Source organism: Plecotus auritus, assembly GCF_963455305.1.
Source record: "Plecotus auritus genome assembly, chromosome: 11".
Classification (NCBI taxonomy): domain Eukaryota; kingdom Metazoa; phylum Chordata; class Mammalia; order Chiroptera; family Vespertilionidae; genus Plecotus; species Plecotus auritus.
The window spans coordinates 43,316,091-43,339,497 of NC_137777.1; positions in this window are offsets into that span (position 1 = coordinate 43,316,091).

Consider the following 23,407-nt stretch of genomic DNA (forward strand, 5'->3'; position numbering starts at 1 on the left):
TCTGGCTCAGATAAACCATAAACTGCGTCCTTCCCTATCACTTCTATTTTCACGTTACTACAACTAACCAGTGCTTCCATGCGCCTGAAATCTAGTGGAACTCAGTATTACTGTGTGTGGGTAGATTGGATTTGAATTTCAGCTTCCCTAAGGACTAGTATTAGCACAAGCAAGTTGATTAATTTCCATGTTCTCAGTTTAATCATCTATGAAATAGACACCTATCTTCTATGAACTTTTTAAATTGAAAATTATCAGTGAAGAATCATCACTTTATCTGAAGTTATGTAGCTCCCTTTCCCCTCAGTTAGTACCCATGTGCGCTTGGGAATATAACAACGTTTTTATTTTATTTTATTTTTTCCATCACCATTTATCCTCTCTATGTACTCTTCCACCTCCACCTTCCCCCATCCCTACCCCCATGATCAGCACACTGTTGTCCATGTCCATTAGTTCTCTCTCTTTTGTTTCCTTTTTTGTTCAATACATCCACCTCCCCAACACCCCCACCCACCAGAGCTGTCTGCCTGCACTCTATCTACGAGTCTGTCTCTATTTGGCTTGTTAGTTTAGTTTGTTCATTAGATTTCACATATGAGTGAAATCATATGGTACTTGTCCTTCTCTGGCTTATTTCATGTAGTGACAGCATAGATGAACCTGGAGAATATAATAACATTTTGATATTGGTTTTAAATTGAATTATCTTTGGAAAAACACATTCTATTAAATAAAAGAGTAATATGCAAATTGACCATCACTCCAACACACAAGATGGCTGCCCCCATGTGGACACAAGATGGCCACCACAAGAAGGCCAGCAGGGGAGGGCAGTTGGAAGGGACCAGGCCTGCAAGGGAAGGCAGTTGTGGGTGATCAGGCCAGCAGGGGAGGACAGTTAGGGGTGGCCAGGCCGGCAGAGGAGGGAAGTTGGGGGTGACTGGGCCTGCAGGGAAGGGCAGTTGGAGGGGACCCAGGCCTGCAGGGGAGGGCAGTTGGGGGGACCAGGCCTGCAGGGGAGGGCAGTTAGGGGTGACCAGGCCTGCAGGGGAGGTCAGTTAGGGGCAAACAGGCTGGCTGGGGAGCAGTTAGGCATCAATGAGGCTGGCAGGGGAGTGGTTAGGGGGTGATCAGGCTGGCAGGCAGAAGCGGTTAGGGGCAATCAGGAAGGCATGCAGGCAAGCAGTTGTGAGCCAGCAGTCCTGGATTGTGAGAGGGATGTTTGACTGCCTGTTTAGGCCCGATCCCGGTGTCCACATGGGGCTAGGATGGGGCCTAAATGAGTAGTCAGACATCCCTCAAGGGGTCCCAGATTGGAGAGGGTGCAGGCTGGGCTGAAGGACAGCCCCCCACCCCCTGCACGAATTTCGTGCACCAGGCCTCTAGTCTATTACATAATACTTTATGCATTCATAGAAGGTTTAACTATTGGCCCTATTCTTCATCTACATTAATGTAGACAACTGAGAAATGTTTATTTAACTTGTATGTAACACTATGTGACTTTGTAAAATTGATGTGCAAAGGTATTTTATATATTCACTCATATTATAACAATACCTTGAAAGGTAAAAGTACAGAGGCACAGTTTAAATGAGTTAAGTGAAAATTAAACACGAAATTAATTTAAAATATAACTATAATATTGCAGATTTATTTTAGCGATTCCGTTTACTATGAATTTTAGACAAGCCCATGCAGAGCTGGTCTTTTCTCATAGGTAGCTTTCTCTTGTGCTGGCCACACTAGTGAGGGTTCCTTTCAGAACTGCAGCCTGTCCTCGCTCGCCCTCTGCTGGGCTACGTCTTTGGTGCACCAACACCCAGGTCCCAAGAGGAGCCCTAACCAAGGAGGGCTGCTCACTTTCAGAGTAAATTGGGTGGCATTAGAAGGAAAGCATACAAACACACACAGAGATTATATTTCAGATACCAGCCTTCTAGTGCTTTATAGGCACGATTTGCTCTGTGAATTTACTGTTCTAGAGTCCTGTACCACTTCTACAGGCTTACAGGTCCTCTACCACTTCTACAGGCTTACCAGTACAGGCAGGATCTGCTCATTTCGTTCATACATTTAACACACACACACACACACACACACACACACACACACACGCGCTCGCGCAGAGTTCCCATCATGTCAGGTGCAGCTAGAGACAAAGCAGAATGGCAATCTTTGCCTCCATGCTGGTTACAGTCTCCTGGGGAAGCCCACCAATAAACAGGTAGTTTAATTTCAGGTGGAGACGAGCATTGTGCAAAAGAAAAGGGAACAAAGAGAGACACCAGCTCTGTGAGGGGTGATGTGAGTGGTTGTGATCTGGGAGTTCAAGGAAAACCTTCCAAAGAGATGATGTTTGGCCTGAGACGTGGCTGATAGAAGCTGAAGTCCAGGCACACGGGACAGAAAGGAAAGCATCCTGCCACAGGACAGAGCTTGATGTGGTCAATGAAGAGGAACAGGCCCAGGCCAGAGGGGCCGGGGCACAATGAATGACCAGGAGAGTCTGAAATCAAGTGGAAGAGGTATGCAGGGGTCAGATCACTACAGGACCTTGAGATCATTGTAAGAATTCTTTTCAAGTGCATTGGGAAGACATTCAAAGTTTTTTTTTTTTTAAAGGAGTGACGCCATTCAATTTATGTTTTTAGAATGTGTCTCCGGGTGTCCTCTGGAAACAGATGTTAGGGGAGCAAGAGTAGAAGCAGAAAGCCCTGTCACTGGGGCGATGTGGGCAGGAGATGACAATGTGTTCCACTGGGCTGGTGGCACTGGAGGTGGAGAGAAAGGTTGCCATTCAAGATAGCTCCTTCCCCTTGGGGCAGTCTGGTGAAGCTTATAGACCCTTCTAGAATAATGGTCTAAAATGCACAATATTCAAAAGGAAGCCAATTGTATTAAAATGTAGTTACCAAAATATTAAAAAAACAAATTTGTGAAATAATATATTTGTGGCTTCAGTCATACAGTAAATAATAAAAATTAGTAGTGGGTCTGATAACCAGTATAACCTCAAAGTAGTGATAGACAAACATTATTCCAACACAGCTAAAAAATAGTCATAGGTATGAAAATATCTGTAATTTCTAATGGTAATGAAGTGCAAGGCACTGCTACTATGTTGAATATATTCATTCTGCAAGGAAATGTCAAATTACTGTCAGAAGCTACTGAACATAAAGATGTAATTATTTGCCCCTTCAAGATTATTGACCTCCTGCCTCACTGGCAGAGGTGAGAGGACTTTGGATAATCAACAGGTGGAGAAGAGAAAGGATGTAGGGACAGATGGTATTATTCAGGAGTGCAACCTTCTGTGCAGACATGATGGAAATACAAGTGACTGTGCTGGGCTCTGGGCAGAAACGTGTGTTTGTCCAGAGATGTGAGTATGTGGGAATTCCATTTCTTGAACTGAAGAGGCAAATGTAAAAGAAAGCTATTTTAAATTGTGCTTCAGCTATACCAGTGGTCGGCAAACTGCGGCTCGTAAGCCGCGGTTTGCTGCTCTGTTGACTAATGAGTTTGCCGACCATTGCTGTAAGGCATTACCCTTACCCAGAAGTTTTGACTTCAGGTTAAAGACATTAGTGCATTATTAAAATGTTTTTTAAGTGTTTTTCCCTAGCAGTGGTCGGCAAACTCATTAGTCAACAGAGTGGCAAACCGCGGCTCGCACGCCACACGTGGCTCGCGAGCCACAGTTTACCGACCACTGAGTTATACCATAATAAGTCCTTTGGCATGGGAAAGGCCCATTATTATGTAAAGTTTAACTCCTATGGATTATTACCCTGATGAGAAAGATATAAAATAACATTGTGTAGCTTAGTAAGTAGATTTTTAACAACTGTTTTTAAAAGGCTGCCAAGAAATTGAAACACAAGAAGCCACTAAGGAAAATAAATGATGACTAAACAAATCAAAAGTCTTTGGTTATTCATTTTTAAATTACAGATACTTGGGAGGAGAGAGAACACATCCTATATAATCCTATATAATAAAGAGGTAATATGCAAATTGACCATCACTCTAACACACAAGATGGCTGCCCCTATGTGGTCAAAGATGCCCCCCCCCATATGGACATAAGATGGCTGCCACAAGATGGCTGGCAGGGGAGGGCAGTTGTGGGTGATCAGGCCAGCAGGGGAGGGCAGTTAGGGGCAATCAGGCCGGCAGGGGAGCAGTTAGGCATTGATCAGGCTGACAGGGGAGTGGTTAGGGGGTGATCAGGCTGGCAGGCAGAAGTGGTTAGGGGCAATCAGGAAGGCAGGCAGGTGAGCAGTTGGGAGCCAGCCGTCCTGGATTGTGAGATGGATGTCCGATTGCCCGTGTAGGCCCAATCCCGGCGGGGTCCCAGATTGCAGAGGGTGCAGGCTGGGCTGAAGGACACACCTCCCCACCCCCATGCATGAATTTCATGCACCAGGCCTCTAGTAATAAAGTTCATGCTTATAGTAATTAAAATGGAAGGTGTCAATATTGCATATGGTTGCCTCATTTGAAAACACAGCACAGACACAATAAATGAAATATACTAAGTTTCCTTTAAAAATTTCTCTAGTTAGTCCAGTTTGTTCAAAATACTGCTTCCATTTTGCAAGATAAAGAAAACTAAAGAATTTCACTAAAAAATAGACATATTTTCTTGTTCAATATGAGTAGAAGGGTTAAATAATTAAAATACTAAAGGACTGAGCCAGTTTTCCTGGAAAAATGAACTCCTGTTCCCATAATGGTGGAGATTGTTAAAACTTTTGGAAATTACACTTGCAAGGTTAATGACTCTGAAAAAAAATGTTAGGCTAAATCTTTGCTTTCTAAATTGATTACAAATTGGAATTTCACATAGGTTGAAGGTTTCTATGTTAATATAATTAGAAGATAATATTAAAACTTGACATAAAAAGTATTCCTGGCTGTTTCCATTTCAAAGTTATTCATGCTGCCTTTGTGGCTGAATGAGAATTTACTGCAGCAGGAATTACATATGCAGAGCCAAAAGCAATATACCTTTACTGTCCTCAGAGCCCCGTGAGTTCAAAACCTGTAGAGTTGGACTACAATGAAGTATCTATATGGTAAGTAGTTACCAGAGGCAGGACGAAGTTAATTTCTTGAGTCAGAGCTTGAATTTCTACTTTGAAATCCAGATACTGCCTCTTATTTCATAGCAAAACTCTGTAGAACAATAAAGCATTATAAAAAGAACAAGAACAGCCATTTTCTGCTCTTTTAGCCATTTGAAGATAAGAATTTATAGGGTTTTCCCTTCTCCGTATAAAATTGTATACTCTAGCCAACTTGTGAATACTTAATACTCATTGGGTTTTTTACATTTAATGAGAACTCCATCAAGAAAAAATTTCCATTACTCAATGAGATGTTTTCCTTTTCTCCAACTATGTTGCCTGTGAACAAAAAGCAGAAGATCCACTCACCAAAGTGCTTACAATTATGGACACTGAAAATGCTGTTTTATTTTTGAGATATACTTTTGTTTGATATCTTGAAACAAAATAAATTATGAGTATTGGTAATATGAAGCCTTCCAAGTCTGTAACTGTGCCCCTACTACCCAGGATAATCTAATTACTCTTCTTTAGTCTTCTAATATTAATCAATATGTGTTTAATTTTTTTAAAAGTACTATAGCATAGTAACTCAGTGTATGGCTTAGTAAGTACCATTTTTAAAGATAGACTTGGGTGTAAATTTCAGCCTCATCATTGAACAGTTCTAGGATATTAGGCAAGTCACTTCTCTAATCCTCAGATTACTGAACTATAAAAGAGAGGCTATGCCTACATCTTAGGGCTTCTGTGAGGAGTAAACAAGACACACACACACACACACACACACACACACACACACACACACACACCAGGAATTGAGAGTGCCTGATACTTAGCAGATAAACAGCAAATGGTAGATTATATTAAGCTCCTGCTCTCAATTATATAACAGGTAAGTAAGGTGAATATTCCTGATGCTAAATATGTTAGAGGAAACTTACTACTCCTGCTATGGTTCCTAAAGAAAGTCCTGAGGTCCTGACTTTTGGTTTCTTCTCACCAGGTCAGAATTACCACTGGTTGTATAGGATATTGCAAGTAATTGATCCATTGTATATGTTTTCTCATTTGGTCTTATTTCAAGCATACGGGCTCCCACTGCATTGGAAGTAAAATTATAGGATGAGAAGGAACATTTCAGTACCTGCGTATTTATCTCAGTTTTCTGAGTAATCAGAAAAAGTAAAGGGAGTTTGAAAGAGGAATAGACCTTATGGAATAGTTACAGGTAAAAAGAAATCATTACAACCCTATGGGGGACTGCTGTCTAGCCAAACGAGATTCACAGGGATGACTTCAGATGAGGCAGATGTCAGGAATGAAGAAAATGATGTAAACGTTAAGAGCAGGCAATGAAAGCTGCATATGGAAAAAAAATATGTGGAAGAGAATTGAGAACAGATGGTTTACTTTGAAAGAATACCTCTGTGCAGGCCAAGGAAGGAAACTATGCTTCGTCCAGAAGTTCAAGGGCTGTTTGAGATGGCTTAGCTAGAAGAAGAATTCAGTACTGCAATTTAGTTGAGTAATATATTGGCAAATTTTAGGTGTGAAGGTAAATGTGAGAAAGTTAGAGGGACTAAGTCCAAATCTTTTGTTATTATCTAGAACACTTTACTTGAGCAGTAGAGGCTGCCATATACCTGTTAGAAATGAAAATATACACTCAACAGCTATCTATTAAGTGCCTCACCTCAAAGTTGTTAATATGTTGGCTCTAGAAGACATTTAGCAAGATATGTATATAGGTAGAATTTAAATATGTTGGGAAATTTTATTTTTATTTATTTTTCTTTTTTATCATTTTTTTTACTGATTAAGGTATTACATGTGTACATATCTTCCCATTGCCTCCCCACCCCACTCCCATACATGCCCTCACCCCCCCCAGTGTCTTGCGTCCATTGGTTATGCTTATATGCATGCATACAAGTCCTTTGGTTGATCTCTTAATTTCCCCACCCCTCCCCAACCTTCCCGCTGTAATTTGATAGTCTGTTTGATGCTTTACTGCCTCTGTATCTATCTTTTTGTTCATCAGGTTATAATGTTCTTTATTATCCCCAAATGAGTGAGATCATGTGGTATTTTTCTTTCATTGACTGGCTTATATCACTTAGCATATTGCTCTCCAGGTCCATCCAGGCTGCTGCAAATGGTAAGAATTCCTTCTTTTTTATAGCAGCGTAGTACTCCATTGTGTAGATGTACCATAGTTTTCTGATCCAGTCATCTGCTGATGGACACTTAGGCTGTTTCCAAATCTTAGCTATGGTAAATTGTGCTGCTATGAACATAGGGGTGCATATATCCTTTCTGATTGGTGTTTCTGTGGGTTGGTGGGAACCAGGCTCACCCACGGTCAGTGTTACCAGCATTCAGTGTGGTCTTGTGTGAGCATCTAGAATCATGGACCCCGCCTGACCTGTGCTGCTGAAAGTGAGTCCCCTAGCACATGCCAGGAGTCAGTTTCCCTGTGCTGCACCAAGAATCGAGTATCAGAGTTTCTGTTGCCTCATGCAGCTTCTTGCTGAGAATCAGGGTCCCCGTGTGCGCATGCACCAATAATTGGAGTCACTGGCTCTTAGTGTGAATGCGCTGTGAGTCAGGGATCCCAGGCGCACACAGTAAGAAACAGAGTCAAGTCAGTGGTGCTCAGTGCTGCCTCTTGCCGGGAGAATCTGGGTCCCGGTCACCATGGGGGATTGGGTTGCACAGTAGCACTGTAGCGTGCTTGTGCTGCGGAAAACAGACTTTTGTGTGCGCTGCGGAAAACAGACTTCCATGTGCACTGCGGAAAACAGACTTCCGTGTGCGCTTGCCCAGAATCAAAATCAGGTGGCACTGCCGCCCTGCGTGGGCTTCAGGTTTGGTCACCCAATTGCATTGCGGGGAGCAGATTCCAGTCTCTGTGTGTGGCAGGCTCAAATTCCCGTAGCAGTGCTGTGGTCTGTGCACACGCTCCCAAGCTCAAATTCCCATAGGGTCACTGCGGCCCAAGCGAGGGGCGGGTCTATCAGTTACTATGGCACTATCTGCGATCCTGCAGGGAGGGGGATAGGCTCTTTGCCTCACAGAAATCTGCGGCCGGGAAGTCTGGATTCTTGTCTGTTGGTCTGAAGCTGTGGTTGCAGTTCTCTGTCCCCAGTGGCTGCAGGGTCCTGGTTTGCATCTGAGATGCTACTGGGTGGTGCTGAGGCCAGGATCCTAGTCTCAAGCAGCTCTGTTTCTCAAGATGGTGTGGTCTCTGTGCCCACACTGGCCGCCCAGAAGTGTCTGCTTTGTGCGCAGGGCTCTGCCGTCTAAGACTGCCCGGTTTGGCAGCCCCTTGGAGGACCTGCAGAATCTAACAGTCCCTAGCTCATACACGCACACACAACTATGTTGGGAAATTTTATAAGAAAGGTGATCATTTCTCTATTTACCCAGATTTAGACTAGGTAGGCAGGAGGAAAGAAGGTTTGGAAAGCATAAATAATCAAACCAGCCCTCGCTGGTTTGGGTCACTGGATAGAACATCTGACTTTCGGACTAAAGGATCCCAAGTTTGATTGCAGTCAAGGGCACGTACCTCAGTTGCAGGCTCCTCCCCAGCCCAGGCCCTGGTCAGGACCCATGCAGGAGGCAACCAATCGATGTGTTTCTCTCACATCGATATTTCTCTCTGCCCTTCGCTCTCTCTTCCTCTCTCTCTAAAAATCAATGGAAAAATATCCTCAGGTGAGGATTAAAAATCTGATTATCTACACAGACCCTTTGCAGGGGAAGATAGCTGAGGGACAATGGAAAATAAAGTTTTCATCACATTAGTTGAAGATGAAATTTCAAATTTAAAAGAGTAACAATATGACATGGAAGAGACAGCGAGAAAGCAATTCAACATGGTGGCAGAAGCAATGGAGAAAAGGAAACACTTTGACTGCAAGAAGAGGTGAAAGCATACACAGAGTATGGCTCAGGCGGTCTCCTACTCTATTAAAGGGCTCTGAGGGAAAGTTTTCTAGTCCTGGCTGTTTGCCTAAAGACAAAAAATCCAAAAAAAGTGTCTAATTTCACTCTCCCTTTACAATGAGGACTGTAGGTATGAAAGGCTGAGTGAAATGTGAAACCCTAAACTCAGAAAACCTGATCTTTGCATGAAGGGATTTTGCAGATGTAAGACAAAATTGGAAGGAAAGAAGTAAGAGGAAGTTTGGTGACAGACACTAAGTGAAAAGAAAGCCAATGAGCCAGAGGAGGATGTGATGTTCAGTGACAGTCCCTACTTATGTTGTATTTTTAATTTTTTTCCAGGGACTTGCAAAGAGCAAAGATAAGTTGTTCAAAGAGGAGAGGTAAGTAATTGTAGAAAATCAGATTAGGTACTATTTAGTAAACTTTGTGTGCTAAAGGAATCACATTGGAAAACTTCCTCTTTTCCCTCCAGGAAAGATTCTTGCTATATATTTTATTTATTTTAAAGTAATAAAAGTGAGTGAGATATCTAAGGCTAATAATAATTTACATATGAGGAAATAATTAGGAACAATTAAAATATTCCAAAGTGAAAATCTTCCTTAATACTATCTGTAGGTCCTTTTCTGTTCACTATTCAGAGGGCAGATATTGGTATTTATTTAAAAAATCATGGGACAGAATAAAAAATGAGACAAATTATTTGGAAACATGTGTAAGGTGGTAGCAAATAATGCTAATATAACATCCATTTGACAAGAGAAAGGAACATTTGCAAAGCATTTGTCCTCTTCTGCCTCCCAGTTATTGGTAATGAGAACATAAAATCAGAACACATATAATAGATGAATTTTGTTTACTTTGATAAACTTCTGCAGAGCCAGTAGTTTAGGTGATTACATGATTAGATAAAAAGACAAGACAAGTCATAATTCAAAATCCTGAAAAATAACTTCTAATAAAAACAGACTCACAAGACAAATGGTTGACAGTTAATAGGCCTGGATTTTAAAATAACAATGCTTATTGTGTCAAGTAAATAAAAAATCAAAATTGAAAATTTTAGCAAAAGATTAAAAACCCTTTTAAAAAGCTAATAAAAACAACAGAATAAAAAAATTCAAAAACTGAAATTAAGACCACATAAGATGAGTATAACAGTATGTTAGAGACAGTTGGAGGGGAAATGAAATTAGAGTATTAAAAGCTAAAACTGAAGAAATATTTTAGACTGAAGTACAGATAAAAAAAAGAGGTAGAAAAAGCAAAAAGAGAATTATATACCAAAGGGGTATTGAGAAAAATTCTTATATACATGAAATGGGAATTGCAGAAGTTAAAATGAGAGGAAAAAGGGGTAGATGCAATATTTTAAGAGGCAATGAATAAGGATTTTTCAAATCTAATTTAAAAAGCTACACATTTAAGAAGAGTTAGAAAGCTCTATCAAAACAGTTAAACAAACGAACAAATTACACCTGAACACAGCGTACTAAAATGTCTAAAAATATAAAATAAAATAAAAAACCTTAAAAGTAGACCTAGGAAAACACAAGACTACCTTCAAAGGATCAACAGTAAGACCCAAGAGCTCATTCAACAGAAAAAGGTGGAAGCCAGAAGACAATGGGATATCTTCAAAGTACTGAAAGTAAAGGACTGCCAAGTAGAATTCTAAACCCAGTAAATTATCCTTCAAAGAAGAGAAATAAAGGCATTTCCAGACAAAAAGAGCTAAGAGAGTTTGTTAGCAGCATACTCACACTGAAAAACACTTAAGAGTATTATTCTTCAGGCAGAAGGAAAATAAATGAAAGCTCAGAGATAGTGAAAATAAAGAGCAATGGAAAAGGTAGATATACAGGTAAATCTGAATAAATATTAGCTATATAAAACCCTAGTAATATCTTGTGGGGCTTAAAATATATGAATTAAAATGAACAACAATAATAGCCAAGGATTTAGTTGGGGACTAAATGGAATAATGCAGAGGGATAAACCCAATTTATCTTAGGTTTATCCTAAGAATGGATGTTATAATCTCTATAGTGCTGTAAATAGAATGTCCTTTAATTTAAATAGCTATACAAGGCTAATTGCTATTATTATTATTTTTAATCTTACCTGAAGATATATTTTTAAATTGATTTCAATTGCTTTCCATATGCACCCACCAGGGGATTGAACCCACAACCAACTGAGCCACCTGGCTAGGGCCTCACGGCATTTATATGACAGGGCAATTGTAGAGTAAAAACGCACACTCACACGCACACATACACATGAAAAGTAAAGTAATTACTAAGTTATTAGAAAATACATTAAAATAATGAAATCTGGTTAGAAACAAAATAATAAAATACTATATAGGAAACAATAAAATATGAGGCAAGAGATAAACATGAAGGAGGAAGGACAAATAGAAACAAATAGTGGGATGGTATACATATATAAAACAAAATATGCCTGTCATTACACTAAATGAATTAGAGATTATTGTCAGCCTAGATTTAAAAACTACACACGAGCACCATTGTGTACTACTACATATAAGAACATAGAAAAGTTTAAAAATGAAAAGAAAGAAAAAACATTGACAGGTAAAGATTAAAAAATGCTAGCAGAGATAAATTAATACCACACAAGTAGACTTCAAGTCAAAGATTTTACCGGACAGAATGAAAAACATTTCACAATGATAAAATGTTTACTCCACTAGGAAGATATAGCGATTCTAAAACTGTACACACCCGATAATAGAGCTTCAAAATATACCTAGCAAAAGCTGACCAAACGAAAAAGAGTAGGCAAATCCACAATCATAGCATCTGATTTTAACAGAGCTTTTTCATTAACTGATAGAACTGACCAGACAGAAAGGTGGCAAGTTTTGGAAACTAAACAGCAAAGGCAGATCGTTGAATAAGTATGGTGATGGGGCTAGCTTAGAAGTCTTCCCTCTGCTCCGTGTTCCCACATGGGGGATTTTAAGAGGCATTTCTCATGTGTAACTGCAAAGACAGAGGTGGCTGTTATGCTGTTCTTACCAGTCCTGAGAGCTGATAATGACGCTGCAGCTAAATTTATATAGTTGTTTATTTTTCTAAAGTACTCGTCATAAAGTTCCCATATCTGTGATGCTTATCTTTCTTTTGTAGATTAAAAAATGTCAACTTAGATAGTGTTTTGGTCATGTTAAGACTCAGGTCTTTTGACTCCAAATCATCTGTTCTTTCTACCAAGATATCGTATAAAAGCTGTCTTGTTAAGAACATTGAATTAGCCCTAGCTGATTTGGCTCAGTGGATAGAGTGTCAGCCCATGGACTGAAGAGTCCTGGGTTCGATTCCGGTCCAGGGCACATGCCTGGGTTGCAGGCTTGATCCCCCAGTGTGGGGCGTGCAGGAGGCAGCCGATCAATGATTCTATCTCATCACTAATGTTTCTATCTCTCTCTCCTTCTCCCTTTCTCTCTGAAATCAATAAAAATATATTTTTTAAAAAAGAACATTGAATTAGGAACAACCTGAGTTCAATAAGCCTCCGTTGCTGTTTATTGAGTGCCTGTGCCATGCCTTCTCTTGGAGGGATGCTGTATAGCAGACTGAAATGAATGTGCAGGCTGCAGACCAGGGTCTGGGAATTGCCTGGTTGGTCAGGTAAGACACATAAATCTCCCTGGTCCTCAGTTTCCTCATCTTTAAAGTGGGGTGAGAGTGCCTCGTTTATTCAGCATTATTAAGAGTCTTAAGGGGATGACATCTGCATTTCCCAGGTTACACAGGGGATGTCAAGAAGAGCATCACCAGTCAGCATTTCTCTGGTTCCCTCACTTGTTCTGTGAGAATCCTACAATTATGGATGTCTCAGACTCTTTGCTACCTAGTCTTTTAAAAAATTTATCTTTATTATTGAAAGTTAAACAGATATCCCCCCTTTTCCCCATTGACCCCTTCTAGCCTGCCCGCTGCCCCTGCCCCAGGCCTTCACTACACTATTTTCTGTGTCCATGGCTTATGCATATCCTATCTAATAAAAGAGTAATATGCAAATTGACCATCACTCCAACACACAAGATGGCTGCCCCCATATGGTCAAAGATGGCCACCTCCATGTGGACACAAGATGGCTGCCACAGATGGCCAGCAGGGGAGAGCAGTTGGGGGGACCAGGTCTGCAGGGGAGGGCAGTTGGGGGCAACCAAGCCTGCAGGGGAGGACAGTTAGGGGCTACCAGGCCTGCAGGGGAGGGCAGTTGGGGGCGACCAGGCCGGCAGGGGAGGGGAGTTAGGGGTAAGGGCCAGCAGGGGAGGGCAGTTGGGGGTGACCAGTCCTGCAGGGGAGGACAGTTAGGGGCAATTGGGCCGGCAGGGGAGCAGTTAGGCGTCGATCAGGCTGGCAGGGGAGTGGTTAGGGGGTGATCAGGCTGGCAGGCAGAAGTGGTTAGGGGCAATCAGGCAGGCAGGCAGGTGAGCAGTTGGGAGCCAGCAGTCCTGGATTGTGAGAGGGATGTCCCAGATTGGAGAGGGTGCAGGCTGCGCTGAGGGACACACACACATACAACCCGTGCATGAATTTTGTGCACCAGGCCTCTAGTATGCATATAAACTCTTTGGTTAATTTATTCCCAACCACCCACCCATCACCACCTTTCCTCTGAGATTAATCAGTCTGTTCCACGTATCTACTTAGTCCTTTTGAAAAACAGTGGAAGTACCAGAAAAAACAAGTAACCTGGGCATGAATAAATGAAATAAAAACTTAGCATATATGAGAATAATTGGTAAATTCTGAAGTAATGTATTAAAAAAATTGTATTTCTCTTCAGTGTCTAGGATACAAATATAAATAATATCTGGTCCTGCAGGCAAGATCGTACCTACCTACTAAATAAAAACAATTTGCTCTTCTGGTTACATGTTGTCTGGTGCTTCATTACCAGAAATGCCAAAGTAACGCTGGCAATGTTCAATGAAAAAGGAGTATATTAGAAGGGTATCAGCCAGTTCACGGCATTGATGGAGATGCTGGGGAACCATGTTCAAGAAAGTGCTCAGGATAAAAGAGAAGGCAAGGCAAGATTATCTCGGGAACAGTCTGCTTAGGATGGTCCCAATAGCACCAGCTCTGGAAGGCCCTGCCCAGCGAGCCTTGGGTTCTTGGCTGCTATCAGTGCAGCAAATAAGCCTGGACTGTCCTTGAGCTTTGGATCATTCTCTAAACAAATTCAGAGTCCTAGGCTTGAGACACTGGTTCACTCCACTGAAATGCAATCCCTCTCCTAACTGTTGGAACTGCCTCCCTTCCAGGTGTGGTCCTGCCTCCCACCTGCCTTGGAATTCCTCACAAGCAGGAAGGGTATTTGGATGTTGGTCCCAAATGGCCAATGCCATTTCCAGGTGAGAATGAGAAACAAGGGACCATGCACTCCAAATGCATGCTTTTGAGAAATGAAAAACATAATTTCCAGAGATGGTATAAACTTGTTAGAATTTTCATATAAAGTTAATGGGGAGAGATAAGACTAAAATCTCACTATTTCCAATTCCCACTCTGCCCCATCTCCCAAACACCTTGAGGACGTTCCCTTCATTGACTTAATTTCATACCTTTTATAGATGCTTAAGAGAAAAGATGAACAGATGGTAGATTTCAAAAGCCAATGCCATTACCTGGTCTGTGTCGTGGATACTATTAGATACTATTAGACTTAGGTTGGGCCACACAGAAGACGAAAAGCTATGAGAGTGTGGTAACAAAACTGGGTTATTTAAACATAAGGAAATTAGTAGTCATTTTACTTTGTAAGTGCATTTATTAAGAGGTAAGACGAGAGATAAATAGGTAAAAAGAAGATAACTCTATCTTACATTGAATATATAAAGTATTTTAAATGAATTCACCTTTAATGGGGTACAGATGAAATTCTGAGATAGACTGGTACAGCCACTGTGAAAAACAGTATGGAGTTCCCACAAAAAAAATTAAAAAATAGAACTGCTGTTTGACCCAGGGATTCCACTTCTGGGAATATATCCTAAGAATCCTGAAACACCAATCAGGAAGAATATATGCACCCCTATGTTCATAGCAGTATTCCTTATAATAGCCAAGATCCGGAAACAGCTCAAGTGCCCATCAGTAGATGGATGGATAAAAAAGTTGTGGTACAATGGAATACTATGCAGCTCTAAAAAAGGATTCCTTACCCTTTGAGACAGCATGGATGGACCTGGAGAATATTGTGTTGAGTGACAGAGGCCAAAGAAAGACAAATATCACATGATCTCACTTATATGTGGAATCTAATGAACATAATAAACTGACGAACAAAGCAGGTCCAGAGGCATCGATGCATGAAACAGACTGACATATCTCAGAGGAGGGGGGTGGGGAGAGATGGGAAGAGATTAACCAAAGCTTGTATGCATATATGCATAACCTATGGACACAGACAATAGTGTGGTAAAAGCCTGGGGTGGGGCAGGGACTGGGAAGAGGTTATTAAAGGGGGGCAGATTTGGGGACATCCATGATACTGTCAACAATACAAAAAAAGAGAAAGAAAAAATAAATTAAAAAAAGTCACACATAAAATCAGAGGGAAAATATTTTGTGGTGTTTCTTTAAGAATTGTCAAATTAATTTCTTTTTAAAGGTACATAAACACACACTCATGCACAACTATTTCCTTCATGGCTGAGCCTTAGAAATTCCAAGTTATTTTTGGTGCCAGATTTTAATCCAGAGGAAGTTTTAAGGCTGAGTTGAAACCCCCTGAAAGCAGAGGTTACAATGGAAATGCTGACAGAATCCCTGCCATGGCAACATTTGTGAGCACAGTTTTATTAAAACAATAAACAACTTTTGTTCAAGTGCAAGTGACTGTGAAAACAGCAGAAAAAGGGCCCCTTCCTGAGTCTAATACCTAATCTCGCTCTGTTATTTCCTTGCTGGAGCCCCGGGCCTCAGCTTGTTGGGCTGTGCACGAAGTTATTGGCCTGCAATCAACCATTGAACCCCAGCTCCTTCATAAAAAGGCCAATGAGATAGCAGGAGAGGGCGCTGTGTAGAGGGTGCTGGAGTGGATACAGAGTGGATACTCAATCGGGGTACATTTAGAACGGACACCAGACTCCAGGTTTTAATTTCCTAAGTTCCTTTGCATGTACTTCTATTCCAGATGATTAGCTAACAAATCATATGGGCCTTCTTCTTTATTGCCAAGTAACATACCAAGGTCTAAATAATACCTCATGTGGTACCCACTGTGCATGCTCAGGGGACAGATGGAAGAAAACAGGGGGAGGCCAGAAGGCTCACCTCCCTGCACCATGCAGTCAGCAGACCAGGCAGAGCTGGCTCATGCTTCTCACACGTGAAGGTTCCAAAGAGAGTCTCAGTGACCCCAGGAGGTGTGGGGCCATGAGGACAATAAAAGTGCTCTCCTCCCCTGCCCGCCTGCTCCCCAAAGAGCCACTGTGCACAGTGTTTGCAAATGACATGGATCTAGCAGGAGAACAGGATCATCCTAGAAACATGTCTCAAGGAAATGAATAATTATCATTGAAGCCAAACTACAATGGGAAGGAAATGGGGTCAAATATGATGAAATCCCCCCCCCCCACCCCAAAGGCATTACAAATAAACTGCCTCTGCAGAAAGGCACTGAACGTAACAAAAGAGAATGAAGAGAATGAGATGTTGGAAATGGGTAGGCTGCGGGCAAAAGGTCAGTGGATTGATGAGAACTTTTCCATTGTCCAGATTAGCACCACTTGGGGTGAACTGGGGTGACTAAAATTCATGATGGCCAGTACACACCCCAGAACAATTAAGTGAGGGTTTGGGGCTGAGATGTACATTTGTATTTTTTACAGCTCCTACGTGATTCTGGGGTACAGCCTAGGCTGTGGACTACTGACTGAGAGGGACCTAGAAGCCCCAGAAGTACTGAACTTTCAACGGAAGGAAAACTACAGATGTTGGTGGCAAGACATTTCCTCTGGGCAATTTACTGGGCCCCTTTGCCTGTTAGCAATTGGGTCCTCTGGCTCACAGTCCAACTGGTAGAATGTCTATAGCAGATGTTTGAACGACATTAACAAATGGAAGCTTCCAAACTTTTCCTTGCCTAACAAGTAACAGCAGGATCTTGTTAGATGATGATCGGTAGTGATCAAGTTTAATCCCCTTAAAATTGCCATTTCTTCCTCTCTTCTATGAGCTAGTTGACCTTTGGATGCACAAAGCCACTTTGTAGATGGCAGTAAGCTGGTTTCCGGACTAACTGAATAGTCACTTGAATTGCTACGCATCCCATCTCATTTAGTTATTAAGACTGAAATTATGGAAGGTGGTTGATTCTTCCAGCCATCCAGATGATCCCATCCTGAAGGACTGTTCTGCGTTCAATCAATTCTTTCTTCATCATCGGCTCTCAGGGCCAAGCTGCTGAAGCGAGTGGATACATTTGGAATGTGGAAAGGACAAAGTCAAACCCAACTGGGACTCACCCCAAAGCCTGTGGAAGCAGTCTTTTCCTCGTGTGCTTTTAATGTTTCATGTTTTAGTCATATTTTCATGACTATAAACTGTTACTTTGGGCAAAGAGTTGTTTCTAAAAAGCCGATGAATTGCATAGATGTACCCAGGCGGATTACTGATTCATTTATAGGCAACGTCTTTCAGCCCCCATGCCTCTTACTCCTCCCACTGTTCCTTATTAATACACATGAAGGCGGGGCATGTGTGGAGGCCACTAGGAGCCAGTGGTTGGCAGCCCTGGCTGCATCCTTTAGCAGCTCTTGGAAGGAGCTGAAGCAGAACCAGAAAGGCACTGAACATAACCAAAGAGAATGAAGAGAAGGAGATGCTGGAAAAGGGTAGGCTAAAATTCATGAGGTCACTGTCCACCTGCAGCTGGACCACACTATGCTAATCAGCAAATGCCATCAAAGAGCTGCCCTTCTCTGCCCTCCAACCTAGACGCAGGGCTGCTGAAGCCACATGACACGTTTAGTTTTCATCTTTCTTGGAGACATCTCAGAATACTCAATGAACAGCTCCCCCCTCTCCTCCTCTCCCTTCAACCCCTTTGGGAGCAATCCATGGTTCTGAATTATTTTTAAAATGAAAGTCATGATTTCCTTTTTGAACTACCTTCATCTTTGAAGCATAGTTTAAGTGGGGTGATGGATGAGACAAGTTTATGTTTGCCATGACCTACTGTCCACAAAGGGTTATGATAAATGTAATCTCATGGATTTCTCACACCTTCCTTGTAAAGATTCGGGAGCAGGTATTGCTAGCCCTTCTAGACAGAGAGGGAAAACGAGACTTACTGATACTGAGAGATTTGCCTCAGCAGTCAAATGCGCTTTTAAATGTGTTTTACCAACTCTATGGAATTTTATGTTTTGTTTTTAACAATAGAAGGGCCTTGCTACTGCGGGTCTCAGAACACACTATTCTGAGCAAGAGAAACCCAGGTAAATGTGACCTCAGGATACCGAATTCTTTATGAAGTCATTTTTGGAAGTTGAGTTGAGACTTCCTATCCAGAAGCCTGCCTGGGAGGCCTGGCTCCTGCCAAGGCTGTCCCATCTGTGTCCTGCTATCCCACAGTCCCAAGTCAGCCTCAGTTTCCAAAGGCATCTAGTTGCAGAATTCCTGTTTCTTTACATTGAGCTCCCCATTAGTGTAGGGAAACTCTCAACCAACCAAACAGCCTCCCTCACCTGGGGGCCAGCAGCGAAGGGAGAGCTGGGATGGCAGCAAGATAAAGGTGTCCACTGGCCTGTGGGTGGCTAGTGACCAGTGGCTGGTGGCTTTCTCCAAAAGCACGTCGTCAGGCAGATCATGCGAAAGGAGCTGAGAAGAAATGCTAACAGTGGTGGACAGGAAGCGGAGTCTGAGAGCGTTTCCTGCTTTATCTGCAAGCTCTCAGCATGTGTGAGCACAAAAGCTCATTTAGGGACTGAGTACCACTGGGACCACGTATTCAGCCCAAGAGATGCAGCACCTGTGTCTCAGAAGGAAGGAAATCAACTGCAAAGGGGTTCTAGAAAAAGTGGGATGCAAACAGCAGTGGGCGCCAGGTCTCCCAGGTCTTCTGGAAAATGCAGTGTCCTTGCCTGGAAGGAGTGGGTATCACAAAGGTCAAGACCCCCAGGCCACCTCAGGCTCTGCTGGTAGCTGTTTACTTTAACTCGTTTTAAACTTAGCTATTGGAAAACATTTTGTATTAATTAAATTTAACCTCAGAGTCCTAGAAAAAGGGTGAAAAACATTTTTTAAATATTATCTGAGAAATCATGTGCGTGTTGTGGGAGGTGGTATGCCAGGGATCCACAGATATGCTATTTTTGGTAATCATGATAAAAATGAAGGATGATAAACATACTTTATGAGACATACTTTTTATCTTGGTGTTAATAGTGTTCAAAGGAGTTTACTTTGAGGAGTTCTAGGCCTCCCAGGTCTTTTCTTTACTGTAGTACTTTAAAATTTCCCTTCTAATTCTTCCATCCCAACTTCCTATTTAAATGAGAGAGAGATGACTGAACAGGAGGGACATAATAATTTATTAAGTAAAACTCCTATTTTTTCAGAGAGCAAACTGAGGGTCAGAGAAGTTACTTGATTTGCCCAAAGTCACACATCTGGTTAGAGGTAGGACTAAAACAAATCAAATATGCAGTGAATTCTTGTTCCAGTTCTTTTTTGTTTGTTTCTTTCTTTTTTTTCTTTAGTCTTTCCAAATAGACAGTGAAAACCATTCATAAAACAGGTGGAAAAAAAAAAAGCAGACAAGAATGTTTGAAGTACAGGGTTTTCCCAGAATGTCACAGACACTCAAAATCATCAATGGCCACCTTTGGCTGACTTTGGTCTCCTCCAAATTTTCCTTTGGACATCTATTATAATTCTGGAAGTCATTTCTGAAGTTTTGGTGCATCTTAGTTGTCAATTTAGAAATGGATGGAATATCAATATTTAATCCCTCTTACTTTTCTGGTAAAATCAAAATAAGAATGCAGCAGGTCCTCAAATAATAGCATGCTGTTCAACATCATTTCATTATGCCATTGAGGAAGTGCCCTAGGAACTTAACTCCTGTTTATAACGATTAGCCTGTGGTAAAACTAGTTTTGTTATATATCCGTTCACTTAAAGTCACAGAACCTACCAATAATGTTAAGTGAGGACTAACTGTATAGGTATGTAAGAATTCTATTTACTTGCTTGTATCCCCACTATTCTGTAAAACTTCATGAAGACAGAAGTAAATGGTCTTGTTTACTGTTATATTCCTGGTGCTTGGCACACAATAAATGCTCAATAAATACCAGTGCACTTTTTAGGCCTTTCTCAAACTACCTGCCTTGAAAGCCAGTAAGCACTTGGGCATGCACTCAGCATATCTGACCACATAAAACATTTTTCAGGTCTAGGATAAATATGTTTTTAAGAATATGCTAAAAGAGGCTAGCAAAAGCATTTTCCTTTCTACATTTATGCCAACAATTTGAGAGCAACTTTTCTAGTAGTGAGAAAAATGTTCATTCATAGGCATGGTTTCATCTAGGATAGAGTAGTGTTTTTGCAATCATTCAATAAACATTCATTGGTTATGTTTTCCAAAGTGATTTTGCATGCAGCTTCTTTTGATTTTATAAAATGTATATGAAATAGGCTAGACTGGCATTATTATTATTATCATCATCATCTTTAGCTTATGTAGGTGGGAAGGGCAATGATTTAGACCATTTCCTGTCAAAGAGGATACTAAAAAAATAATTTAAAAAAATCTTAAGTTGTTGAGAATATGGACACAGACCTTACTCAAATTCCCCAAGCCCCATGCTTCCTCCTGAAGAAAAACCATGGCTTTGGTAAATTACTCATAATAACTTTCACCCTTTTAAATGCATTGGAGATCATGGTCCAGTTTCTATGCCTCCAAGGAACTGTAGAATTATTCGAAGGAAGGGGAAGTTAGCAGATTCATGGAAGTTTTCCCTTTCTCTATGCACTCTGCTCCTGTAATAGGAAATTTGGTGGCCTCTGTTATATGCCTTTGATGTCAAATCTACTCTTCCAAAATTGTATAATCCTAAAATCCCTAGTTTACAACTAGCTATATGTTGGTCTTGGGAAAAATGTATTGCAACCAAGTGCTAAAATGACAATAGAATTTGGGTAGTTCCTTTGAGTTCACAGTAATAAGATTTCAAGTCAACTTAACAAATGATCATTGAGAACTATCTATGATTAAGGTAGACCTTGTCTTTACAAACCCAAGTAAGGCGTGTTCCCTGTCTTTAAGAAATATGTAGTTTCAAGGAAGAGACTGACCTAAATAATTAACTGTGAACACTTGTTGAATAACCAGTGCTATTGGGGTGCACAGGAGGGATTAATTTTATTTGGTCACATCAGGGTCATTTTACAGGTGGTACATAAACTGACCTTTAAAAAATGAAATAGATTTTGTTAAGTGATAACTGTCATTCCACCTGAAGGATATGGTATGAGCAAAGACCCAGTGGCATAATGATGCAAGGCTTTTAAAGGGAGGGTAGAAATCTGTTATAGTTAAACTCTGAGGAGGAAATTATGGAAAATCAACATGGGAAAGCATATTGGACCACAGTGTTGAATCCTTGAATATCAGATCGTACTTGTGCTTTTGGCTCTTTTAGAGAGGAAATCTGGTGGGCAGATGTAGGTGGTAGGACTTAAACATCATTCCAGGCTTGTGGACCACATGTGATTAAGCTGCACCCATGTTATTTTGATATGTGATTTTGGCAGACTTTTACAGGAGATGGATCTATTACACAAAGACCATGTGACACTGACCATGTCATACATAATAGATATGGTGAAATAAATGACCTACTGCAGGGCTTCTCATCTTGAATGTGTATGCAAAACACCTGGGGGGCTTCGTAAATGCAGATTCTGATTCAGTAAGTCTGCCTGGGCCCTGAGATTTTGCATTTTTAATAAGCTCCCAAGTCAAGAGTCTGGTCCATGCTTTGAGTAGCAAAGAAAGACCTTTTTCACTGAACAAAAGCCCTGTCTTTTATAAGTCTCCAAAGGAGCCCTGGTGCTTTTTGGATATTTGTGATACAGGGAAAATTATTTAACCTTGCTATCTTGGCTTTCAGGCAATTGTCATTTTAAGAACATTGACGTTAATACAAAAAGTTTGCTTAACCTCAGATGATTATGGAAGTTAACTTGACTAAGATCTTCCAGCAAATGATTACAAAGCACCAGATTAAATGTAAGATAAGTGACATCACTTAAAGTTGGATATTTTCCTTGGGACTAAACGTCTAGACACTGAAACAATAAAGGAACTTTAGCGATGTCTTATGTAGACGTATGCTACCTGCCTTGGTCTCAGAAGAATCAGAAAATGGACCCCTTCAGTCTAACAGAAGTAGATTTTGCCTGGAAAACCAAAGTTTTAGTTTTATAGTACCTTTATAATTGTGTCATTATTGGAAAAAGGTGTGGAACATCCTGGTCTGATCACATCACTTCAGACTCTATAAACACCGCTGATTCCCTCGGATCACCAGCCAGCTGGTGTCCTCATATTCCCTGGACATCTCCAATTTATGTTCATTTAATCAGTTAAAGAACAATGACTAGCTGTACTTCTCCACACCACCATTTGCCCTGATTTCCCACTTTTGCTCTCTTATCAGGGGTACACAATATTCCACTGTGAACTGAATTACTCAGAAAGATTGAGACTGTTGGAAATTTAAAAACAAGCCAGAGTTTTGTATCTGACAATATTTCTGGAAAAAAGCTTCTCCACTGAATCTCACAAGAACAAGATAATTCTATCTTTAAAAAATTTCTTGCTGCAGGATATCTGTTGGACAAGATGGTTCACTTTTGATTCTCATCACTGAGCTAAGAATTTAAGACCAGACCATTTTGGCAGGTTTGGCTCAGTGGATAGAGCGTTGGGCAGTGAACTGAAGGGTCCTGGGTTCGATTCCAGTAAAGGGCATGTACCTCGGTTGCAGGCTCCTCCCCAGCCAGGGCCCTGGTTGGGGCTCCTGCAGGTAGCAACCAATCAAGGTTTCTTTCACATCAATATTTCTCTCTGTCTCCCTCTCTCTTCCACTCTCTCTAAAAATCAATGGAAAAATATCCTCAGGTGAGGATTAAAAAAAAAAAAAAAGACCAGACTATTTTGTTATGGCATTGTTGAGATTAATGTTTACTTAAAAAACAAAACAATACAAAACCCTGTCATTTGTTTAAGCTACCTCCTACTAATGGGTACTCAAAGACCAAAAAAACCCACAAAAACAAAAACAAAAACAAAAATCCCCA